An 11,148-nucleotide genomic window follows, 5' to 3' on the forward strand; every position below is an offset into this window, starting at 1 on the left:
TTGTATTTCATACAATCTTGATGAAATTTTGCACACTATACCTTGAAACCTAGAGGAAGGCCACAGTCTACGTAAAATTTCGAAGGGAATTCTACAAATTGTACGTTTTTATTCCGATCTTGATGAACTTTGGCACACTTGATATTCAAAGCAGGATGAAGGACGCTGTCTGCTTAAAATTCCGAATGGTGCATGGCGGAGGGTACTTTACGTACACACTTCTACACCAACCTACAGTTTTATTCCGATGTTGAAGAAATTTTGAACACTTGACCATCAAGAGGAACATCACAGTCTACATAATATTTCGGACAGTGCATGGAATAGAGGACCTTACAAAAGATTTTGACATCGTTTGCAGGTTACCATGAAAGCTGGCTCATGCACGCATGTTTCCATGGAGAAGGTTTTTGAATATTTCCATATATATATATATATATATATATATATATATATATATATGTATATGTATTTTTCACATATATGGTGTATATATGTATATATAAGCAGGATGAAGGACGCTGTCTGCTTAAAATTCCGAATGGTGCATGGCGGAGGGTACTTTACGACACGTGTGTATATATGTGTGTGTGTGTGTGTGTGTGTGTGTGTGTGTGTGTGTATAAACACACATTTTTTTAAACGAAATGCCTATGATCTTTTTGAAATTTGAGATATGTCTGACACATTCACAGTCATCATGTTTGACAATTCGAGCACAGCATATGTCGTTTAACAGTTGCAAGCCATTTTTGGTTGAGCGAACGTACTATATTGGCTGCAAAAAACCTTGATGTTAACGAAATGAATTTTCAGATACAAAATATGATACCTGGCGAGTTGATGACGTAGAAGTCGGTTTATTCCGTTACTAACCAAGATGATGCAGTCAACTATCCTACGGAATTTTTAAATTCGTTGGATTTGCCCACATTACCGCCTCCCAGTCTGCAATTAAGTCCGATCGGCAATCATTATGTTTCGAAAGGTAAACCAGCCACGTCTTTGTAATGGCACCCGACTTGTGGTGAAGAAATTAAGGAACAACGTAATCGAAGTCACAATTTTAAAAGGAAAGTACAAAGGTGAAGACAGTTTGATTCCACGTATCACTATGATTCCGACCGACATGCCATTCGACTTTAAACGGTTATAATTTCCAATGTAGCTTGCATTTGCCATGTCGATAGATAAATCGCAAGGGCAGTCGTTATATGTTTGTGGCATCAATCTTGAAAATCATGTTTTTCACATGGCCAATTGAACGTCGCATATACCCCTGTCGGGACACCTTCATCATCATTTGTTTCCGCGCCAGAAAACAAAACTATCAATGCTGCGTATAAAAAAGTATTACAATAAATGCTACCTAGCAATAAACTTTGACACTGCTTCATTGATCACCACAAAAGTTGACAGATATATATATGAGGTTTCATAGATAGATGGAGATGAACTGAGGTGGCGGAGTCCAACAGAGAGAGGACGAGGAGAACGATAGAGAGTGGGGGAGTTGGGCCAAGGGATGGGGAGGGGGGGTGGAGGTGAACAGAGAGATAGTGGGAGAGGAATAAGTGGATAGGGAGAAAATAGGTGAGGGAAGATGGATTACGAGAGTAAGGAATAAATAAATGCCCAGGCAACGCCTGGTTTTCAGCTAGTTGTCAAATATAAAAGGATTTCTCCGAGACTTCACAATCTCTCGATAGTGGATATTCTCAATTCGAACCAACATCAGATCACATCTCAAACACGTTTGTGTAGCAAGCAGAACTATCACTGAAAATGGAGCTCCTTTGTACACTAAAAGCTACGGATAACCACCAGGGGCGTAGATAACGGGGAAGGGGGGGGGCAGGGGTTCCCCCCCCCCCTTACCCCGAGTCCATGAACATAGGGTTTTTTGTTTTAGTGGAACGCAATGCACTCTGTGTTGCAGTTTTCAGCACTGAAACGGATGGATATTTGTACTAAAGAAGTGAACCTCCACCCCCAAAAGAAGATTGGTACCTTCCCCAGAAGAATAAATTATCTACGCCCCTGATAAACATTGTACTGCAATGAGAACCAAATTAAGATTTTGGAAGTCTAGATTCTTTAACTTCAGTATGTTTCAGCCAAGTATGACACCAGTTATACAAATATTTAACTACTTTTCCAGGATGTATTTTGCTGGTTCTGTGAATTCATTCGAAATTGGCAAAATAATTCTAAATTGCCAAAATGCATTTTAACAAAATCGAAGCACTTGTTTCGTATCCAATTAGTCTAAAAACTGTAGTACTGGAAATACAATGGCGACTCTGAACCATTTTTCGCGGCGTCTACATTTGCGTCATGAGAGTCCACACTTGTAGTCTAGGTCTGCCTCATGAGGGACCATAGTTCGGACCCTCATGATTAGACTTAGACGACGAGTGTTTACTTGCATGATGCAAACTTAAACGACTGTAGACCTTCGTAACACACACCTAAACGACGAGTCTGAACCCTCATGACGCAGACGTAGACGCTGTGGAGAGTGGCTCAGAGTTTCCATTATATTCCTACTACAATAAATTCGTGAAAAAAGACGCCCTTCATTTTAAAAGCATTTGTAGTGTCTAGGTCTCCAGCATCTTGACCTTGCTTGTGGGATTCCCCTTAATATAGAAATTCAGGAATAAAATTACATTTCGCAATCTGTGTGGAACTCAACAAAATAAATTGTTATTTAGACTCTAATGTGTATTGCCTTAATCCACAAATGAATATTTTATTTTGCAGAACACTTTTCAATATAAAATATGTACAAATTTTCCTTCAGTTCTCCTGAAAGTATTACTTAGGCCAAACCAGATACTCCTAAAAATATTTAGCTACTTTTGCAAACACAAGTAAAAGAAAATGGTTTACAAAGAAAAATAAATGCCACTTGGAAGGATTGAAACCAAAAAGTTTAGTCTAAAAGAAAAATGAACTGTATGCATTACAGACTTTCTGTCTCAGAAATTGACGCCCAGGAAGCACAAGAAAGAAAACTTCACTCTTAATTAGCAAATTTGCACTCAATCTCATAGTTTCCTGTTTAATGTTCTACTGTATTCTTAATGTGTCTGCTGATTAGTGTTTGAATTAATTATGACGAGATCGTTAAGTCTGTCTGTATTAAGACGTGATCGTTTTTCGCTAATTAGGTTTCCAGCGCAACTAAAAATTCTTTCACTAGAGGCACTAGTGGCTGGTATATTTAGTATTTTTCTTGCCACACACGCAAGTCGAGGAAGTCGTTGGGAGTTATTTTTCCACCACTGTAGTATATCTCCCTCGTTCACACAGTGTTCTTGCAAGTATCTAATGACTTCATCATGTAGGAGAGGAGACTCTTCTGCCCAGTCCTCAAATTTCGCCATTTTGTACGGTCCTGGATTTGTTTCTTGGGTGCTGTGATTGGGCACTTGTACTGAAACTATACTGGTTCCAATTAATATTTGCAGAATAATGTGAAGATCGTACTATAAATAGTTGAAATTATAATAGTTTTTAGATGATGCTATCATTTATCGGCCAGTAAAGTCACCAGAAGATCAAAACTAACTGCAGGACGGTTTAAATAAGATATATATTTTTGGTGTGAAAATTAGCAGTTGGCAATAAATAATGAAAAGAGCGAGGTTATCCGTGTGTGTACTAAACTAAGTCCGTTAAACTTCATTTACAAGATCAACCAGTCAAATCTAAAGGCTGTAGATTCTACTTAATACCTCACATTACAATTACGACCTACTTAAATAGAAATGGACACACAGAAAATGTTGTAGGCGTTTTAATGACAAAATACTCATTTGGAGCATTGCTACGCAGTTGGAGAGCCTTTTCTGGTACGACTGATAGGGAGGTCGAAAGAGTCTAAAGAAGGGCAGCTCGTTTGGTATTATCGTAAACAGGGGAATGAGTGTCGCGGAGCCGGCCGAAGTGGCCGTGCGGTTAAAGGCGCTGCAGTCTGGAACCGCAAGACCGCTACGGTCGCAGGTTCGAATCCTGCCTGGGGCATGGATGTTTGTGATGTCCTTAGGTTAGTTAGATTTAACTAGTTCTAAGTTCTAGGGGACTAATGACCTCAGCAGTTAAGTCCCATAGTGCTCAGAGCCATTTTTGAGTGTCGCGGAAATTATACAGGAGTTGGGGTGGGAATCATTACAACAATGGCGTTTTTTGACGTGGCGCGATCTGTATATGAAATTTCGATCACCAACTTACACCTCAGAATTCGAAGATATATTGTTGAGTCCCATCTACATTGGAAGAAATGATCATCAGAATAAAATGCAAAGAAGCAGCGCTCAGACAGAGAGATGTAGGTGTTTTATCCCGCGCGAAATTCGAGAATAGGAGACAAATAAGTTGAAAATGGTTAGATGAACACTCAACCAAGCACTTGCGTGTGACTTGCAGAGTACCCATGTACACGTAGATGAAGAATATATGCATTATCTTAGGAGCTTACCTTCAGCACACATCTGTCGTGCTGCTTGGTAAACATCAATTTTTTCATCCTCGGTTAACTTTCTTAATGTGCAGTAGTTAGGCACCATAAACGTTGCAATTTTATGCAAGATACTAAAGCACATTTTCTGTTCTAGGAAGGCACTGGCGGCCTGTTTCAAAGGTTTCATGTCCTGAAAATACATTTTATCAACATACATATTTCACAAGTGGTTCTATAATATTCAGATGGAATAAAATTACAAACATCTTCATCGTTATCCCGTACAGTACAGTGAGCTTTTAAGGCATAAAACCACGGTAGAACTTAATGTAGGGTTGGCTTCTTGTCACCCTCTAGATCAACTGTGGCTTCTTTAAACGGCTTAAGAAATGCTATAAGCTGGCGGGTTATATGGTGGCCATAACCCAGCATCTTATCAGAGGCACCTTCGTTATGTAAGACAGCCTTCACTGAATCAATCTGAGACTGGACTGATACAAGCATGTCAAAATAACTATTCCGACAAGTTGAAACTGATAATGTGGATATAAACTTTTCGAACATTATCATGGCCGATTTTAGTGAAATGTTTCACGAATATCTGGATTATGGAAAGACCTGATGGAAAAACATCGAAAAGTTGTGAATGTCGTAGATTCAGCTGGATGTTGGTTAAACACACCAGACGATTTCCACATTCGTGAATCAGTTCACAATGATGTATGAAAGGTTGTTACAAAGCGGAATACGTTGATCATTCGCAGTCGGATGTTTATAAAGTTTAAGTAACTTGGCTCTCAGGTGCTCAGAGTTGGTGACACAACAGAGAAAACCACTCTGCGTGAAAAAATACCAGTCGACGTGCGACACGAGATATTCCGAAGTCCACCGGCTAGCAACATGGGATCCGTCTGAAATAGAGGGCGTAGGCGGCGGCCACTGAATTTTGGCTGGGACACAACTCCACCTCGCTCTAGCACTCTTGTCAGCGTCCCTGCGTTCCAGTGCTTCATTACACGAAATAAATGTAAAGCAAGCATTTAGCAGCAGAAAAAGTTTACAAGAAACAAAAAAAAAATTACATTTACTTTTGTGAGAACCACACGTAGCTCTTCCCGGTTTTATTCTGTGGTTCGATGAGGTTCCCTGCTAATAATTTTCTCTACCACTGTGTTGTAAGTGTTTGTAACGTTAAAATATCAGAAAAATTCTATCTTTCGGTAAATGGAGATTCATTCAATAGAAGATGAGCAAAAAAGAAAAATGCGGCTATTTTGTGAAACGAAAACGTTCTTGTTGCAGATTACGTCTGAGACGCTCAGGTGAGCTACATCACGTGGGAAGAAGAGTTACGACACACCACAGAGCGCACTAACGCACTGCGTCCACGAATACTACTGGATCTGCCTCTGCACCTACATACAGTATGAGAGTACTGACGGGAGTAACACGCAATCATATGCGCTGTTCATGGAAATGAGGGACATGAGACCTGGATAACCTGAAAGGGGCAGAAGTTGTAAAGAGTTTCAGAAAAAGCGTTAGGTTACGACTGACTGAAACGGCGGTATTGAATGTGGTGTCACCGCCAGACACCACACTTGCTAGGTGGTAGCTTTAAATCGGCCGCGGTCCATTAGTACATGTTGGACCCGCGTGTCGCCACTGTCAGTGATCGCAGACCGAGCGCCACCACACGGCAGGTGTAGAGAGACTTACTAGCACTCGCCCCAGTTGTACAGCCGACGTTGCTAGGAAAGGTTCACTGAGAATTACGCTCTCATTTGCCGAGACGATAGTTAGCATAGCCTTCAGCTAAGTCAATTGCTACGACCTAGCAAAGCGCCATTTCTCCTTTGCTATGTATCTAATGAAGCATGTACAGTAACAAGACCAATGTTCACCAATTGTGGATTAAAGTTAAGTATTCCAGCAGCTACGTACTTTTCTTTATAGCATTCATTAAGTATCCTGTTTCAGACCTCACACCATCCTGCGTGAGCTTATAGCGTGCATTTCGGCTTCCTAAAACAACACGGTGTTGGCACTTCTGCCGACACTTCATTGAATATAACAGAAATCTAAAGGGTAGTCTTGAGAGATGCCGTAATGGTTATAGCAGGGGTTCAGGTAGGAAAAATAGACAAAACCTACTAGAAATCCCTAAATAAGAATCCATCTGATGAAAGGAGAAAACATAGAAATGCAGCAAATGAATGAAACTGATGAAAGGAGTAGTTATAAAAATGCAGCAAATGAAATCATAGAAAGGGAAATAGAGACGACCAAAAAATAAGATTGACAGAGAGTGCAAAACGGCAAATCGGGAATGGCAAGACGGAGAGGCTAGAGTAAATATACATACTGCCAATAAAAAAATAAGAAACCTTTGAAGAGAAGATAACCAGTTGCTAATTTCAGGAGCTCAGATGACACACTATCACTAACCAAAGAAGGAAAAGGTATAAGGTGGAAGAAATATAGAAAAGACCTATACAAGGGAAATGAAGAGGAAGTAGGTGAAAATGAGTTATGAGACATGATACTGCGAGAGGAATTTGACAGAGAACTGATAGAACTATGTCTAAACAAGGCCCTGGAGTAGATGACATTCCTTCAAAATCAGTGAGTTCCTTGGGAGAGCTGGCCACGATGAAAATATTCCACCTGGTGTGCAAGATATATGAGACTAACGCGATACCCTCAGACTTCAAGAAGACTCTCCTAATTCGAATTTCAAAGAGGGCAAGTGCTGGGATATGTATTACGGACTATGATTTATCTAAGTTATACTGAAACGAACTGTTTACAGAAGAATGGAAAGACTGGTACAAGCCTATCCCAGGGAAGATCACTTTGAGTTTCGGAGAAATGTAGGAAAACGAGAGACTTAAATGACCCCTCGACTTATCTTTGCAAAATACGTTAAATAAAATCAATCTACGTTTATAGTACCTGCAGATATAGAGAAAGATTTTGACAGTGATAACTGGAACGAACTGTCTGAAGGAAGCAGGGATGAAGTAAAGCGATCGAAAGGTAATTTACGACTTGTACAGAAACCAGACAGCAGTTAAAGAGCCGCGCGGGATTAGCCGAGTGGTATAAGGCGCTGCAGTCATGGACTGTGCGGCTGGTCCCGGCGTAGGTTCGAGTCCTCCGTCGGGCATTGGTGTGTGTGTTTGTCCTTAGGATAATTTATGTTAAGTAGTGTGTAAGCTTAGGGACTGATGACCTTAGCAGATAAGTCCCATACGATTTCACACACATTTGAACATTTGAAGCAGTTTTAAGATTCAGCGGACATGAAAGGGGAGCAGTGGTTGGAAAGGAAGTGAGTCAGGGCTGTAACATATCCCTTACACTCTGTGTTACTCAGTCTGTACACTGAACAAGCAGTAAATAAAATAAAAAAAAAGCATTTCGAAGAAAAAATTAAAGTTCAGAGAGAAGAAATGAAATATTTGATATTTGCTGATGATATTGCTATTCTGTCAGACAGTAAAGGACTCCAAAGAGTAGCAGAAGTGCAGGGATACTGTCGTGAAAAGAAGTTATAAGACGAGCATTGGTTTTTACATTTCGGCAGTGAAGTAACAGATAATGACCACAGTAGAGAGGATATTAAACGCAGACTGACCGCATCAAGAAAAGAATTTTTGAAAAAAGAGCACTTCGTTAACGTATCATATTAATTTAAGTCATAGAATTCCTTTTCTGAAGATGTTTGTCTGGAGTGTAGCCTTGCACGGAAACGTGATTTATAAGCAGTTGATACAAGGAGAAGAGTAGAAGATTTTGAAATATGGGGCTATAGAAGAATATCGGGATCCATTTCAATTCGGACTGCAGGAAACCATGCATATTACGTGGCGGCTCGGTTTCCTGTCATCTAAGGTAGAAGTTATGTTAATATGTTTTGCTAACTCACTGCTGTGGCCGGTTGATGTGGCCAAGCGGTTCTAGGCGCTACAGTCTGGAACCGCGCGACCGCTACGGTTGCAGGTTCGAATCCTGCCTCGGGCATGGATGTGTGTGATGTCCTTAGGTTAGTTAGGTTTAAGAAGTTCTAAGTTCTAGGGGATTGATGACCTCAGAAGATATGTCCCATAGTGCTCAGAGCCATTTTTGAACTCACTGCTGTGATAAATAAGTGCATCTGGGTTTTCTTGATGGCCAAAGCTACTGTAATTTAGTAAAATCACGCGAGTCTGAGAATCGTAGGTTAGGACCAGTTAGAAGTTAATTTCTCAAATAAAATTCAGAATGAAGGCAGTACTGCATAGTTTGCGGTGGCCTACATGCGGTGTTTTTAGAACAAATATTTTATGTAACTTTCGTTTTGTTTCATATTTATACTGAAAAACGCCATTTTAAATGGACTAAAATAATGTCACATTGTACAGCATTTGATTTTTAAACAATCTTAGTAAACTATAGGTCTGAAGGGGAAAAATAAGCTGAAGACGTGAATTGGAGTTTGTGTTATGGAAGGGCACTAAACTAGGGTAGTCTTCGCAACTGTGTAACGTTTGCTGCTGTGGTAATGGAATAGCTAGCGCACCTGCCTAGTGAGCAACGAGTTCCGGGTTGAAGTCCCTGATGTAGTAAAAATTTTAATTTATTTCTTCCGCTTCTGTCATTATCGTAGATATTAGTAAACATTTTTCTAGTATTTTCAGTGAGGAGCTGTGGAAAAAAAAAGTAAATAGAAACAGCAGTAAATCACGCTGGCTTCACAACGAAATAGTACACAACTCTTGTCAATTATGGAGAGGCCGTTGTCGATTGAGTGCTGATTATGTGTCACTGTTAAATTATGCCAACAAGTGGGACCCTAATAACGAGAGTAAACATCAAAACCTGTTTTCTTCCCCTGACCTATGCGTGGTAGTTCTTTTCCAGGCGTGGCTGTGATATGGCTGTGTACTGTACCAAGCTATAAAGTTATTTTCGAGTGTATAATACATTTTCACTCATTTCGTATAACAATTTACTAACTGTAAGGTATGAAAAGCTCCATATCACTATAAAATACGTTGATAGATGAAAAGTTTAAGTGATATAATAAACGACCTCCCCTCCCAGCACTGCTTTACACAACTCAATAAGTACTTCTAAGATTGCTTATAATGGAAGAAAAACGTTATGTAACTCCCGGCTGCTTCAGTGCCCTGGAATTACCCTAAAATAAAAGAGAGTACCTATGTTAAATGTCTGCTAAAGTGCTGTCCACAAATCTACATCTACATCTACATCTATACTCCGCGAGCCACCTTACGGTGTGTGGCGGAGGGTACTTATTGTACCACTATCTGATCCCCCCTTCCCTGTTCCATTCACGAATTGTGCGTGGGAAGAACGACTGCTTGTAAGTCTCCGTATTTGCTCTAATTTCTCGGATCTTTTCGTTGTGATCATTACGCGAGATATATGTGGGCGGTAGTAATATGTTGCTCATCTCTTCCCGGAATGTGCTCTCTCGTAATTTCGATAATAAACCTCTCCGTATTGCGTAACGCCTTTCTTGAAGTGTCCGCCACTGGAGCTTGTTCAGCATCTCCGTAACGCTCTCGCGCTGACTAAATGTCCCCATGACGAATCGCGCTGCTTTTCGCTGGATCATGTCTATCTCTTCTATTAATCCAACCTGGTAAGGGTCCCATACTGATGAGCAATACTCAAGAATCGGACGAACAAGCGTTTTGTAAGCTACTTCTTTCGTCGATGAGTCACATTTTCTTAGAATTCTTCCTATGAATCTCAACCTGGCGCCTGCTTTTTCCACTATTTGTTTTATGTGATCATTCCACTTCAGATCGCTCCGGATAGAAACTCCTAAGTATTTTACGGTCGTTACCGCTTCCAATGATTTACCACCTATGGCATAATCGTACTGGAATGGATTTCTGCCCCTATGTATGCGCATTATATTACATTTATCTACGTTTAGGGAAAGCTGCCAGCTGTCGCACCATTCATTAATCCTCTGCAGGTCTTCCTGGAGTACGTACGAGTCTTCTGATGTTGCTACTTTCTTGTAGACAACCGTGTCATCTGCAAATAGCCTCACGGAGCTACCGATGTTGTCAACTAAGTCATTTATGTATATTGTAAACAATAAAGGTCCTATCACGCTTCCTTGCGGTAATCCCGAAATTACCTCTACATCTGCAGATTTTGAACCGTTAAGAATGACATGTTGTGTTCTTTCTTCTAGGAAATCCTGAATCCAATCACAAACCTGGTCCGATATTCCGTAAGCTCGTATTTTTTTCACTAAACGTAAGTGCGGAACCGTATCAAATGCCTTCCTGAAGTCCAGGAATACGGCATCAATCTGCTCGCCAGTGTCTACGGCACTGTGAATTTCTTGGACAAATAGGGCGAGCTGAGTTTCACATGATCTCTGTTTGCGGAATCCATGTTGGTTATGATGAAGGAGATTTGTATTATCTAAGAACGTCATAATACGAGAACATAAAACATGTTCCATTATTCTACAACAGATTGACGTAAGCGAAATAGGCCTATAATTATTCGCATCTGATTTATGACCCTTCTTGAAAATGGGAACGACCTGCGCTTTCTTCCAGTCGCTAGGTACTTTACGTTCTTCCAGAGATCTACGATAAATTGCTGATAGAAAGGGGGCAAGTTCTTTAGCATAATCACTGTAG

The sequence above is a fragment of the Schistocerca nitens genome, chromosome 3 (genome assembly GCF_023898315.1).
Source record: "Schistocerca nitens isolate TAMUIC-IGC-003100 chromosome 3, iqSchNite1.1, whole genome shotgun sequence".
Taxonomy (NCBI): Eukaryota; Metazoa; Arthropoda; class Insecta; order Orthoptera; family Acrididae; genus Schistocerca; species Schistocerca nitens.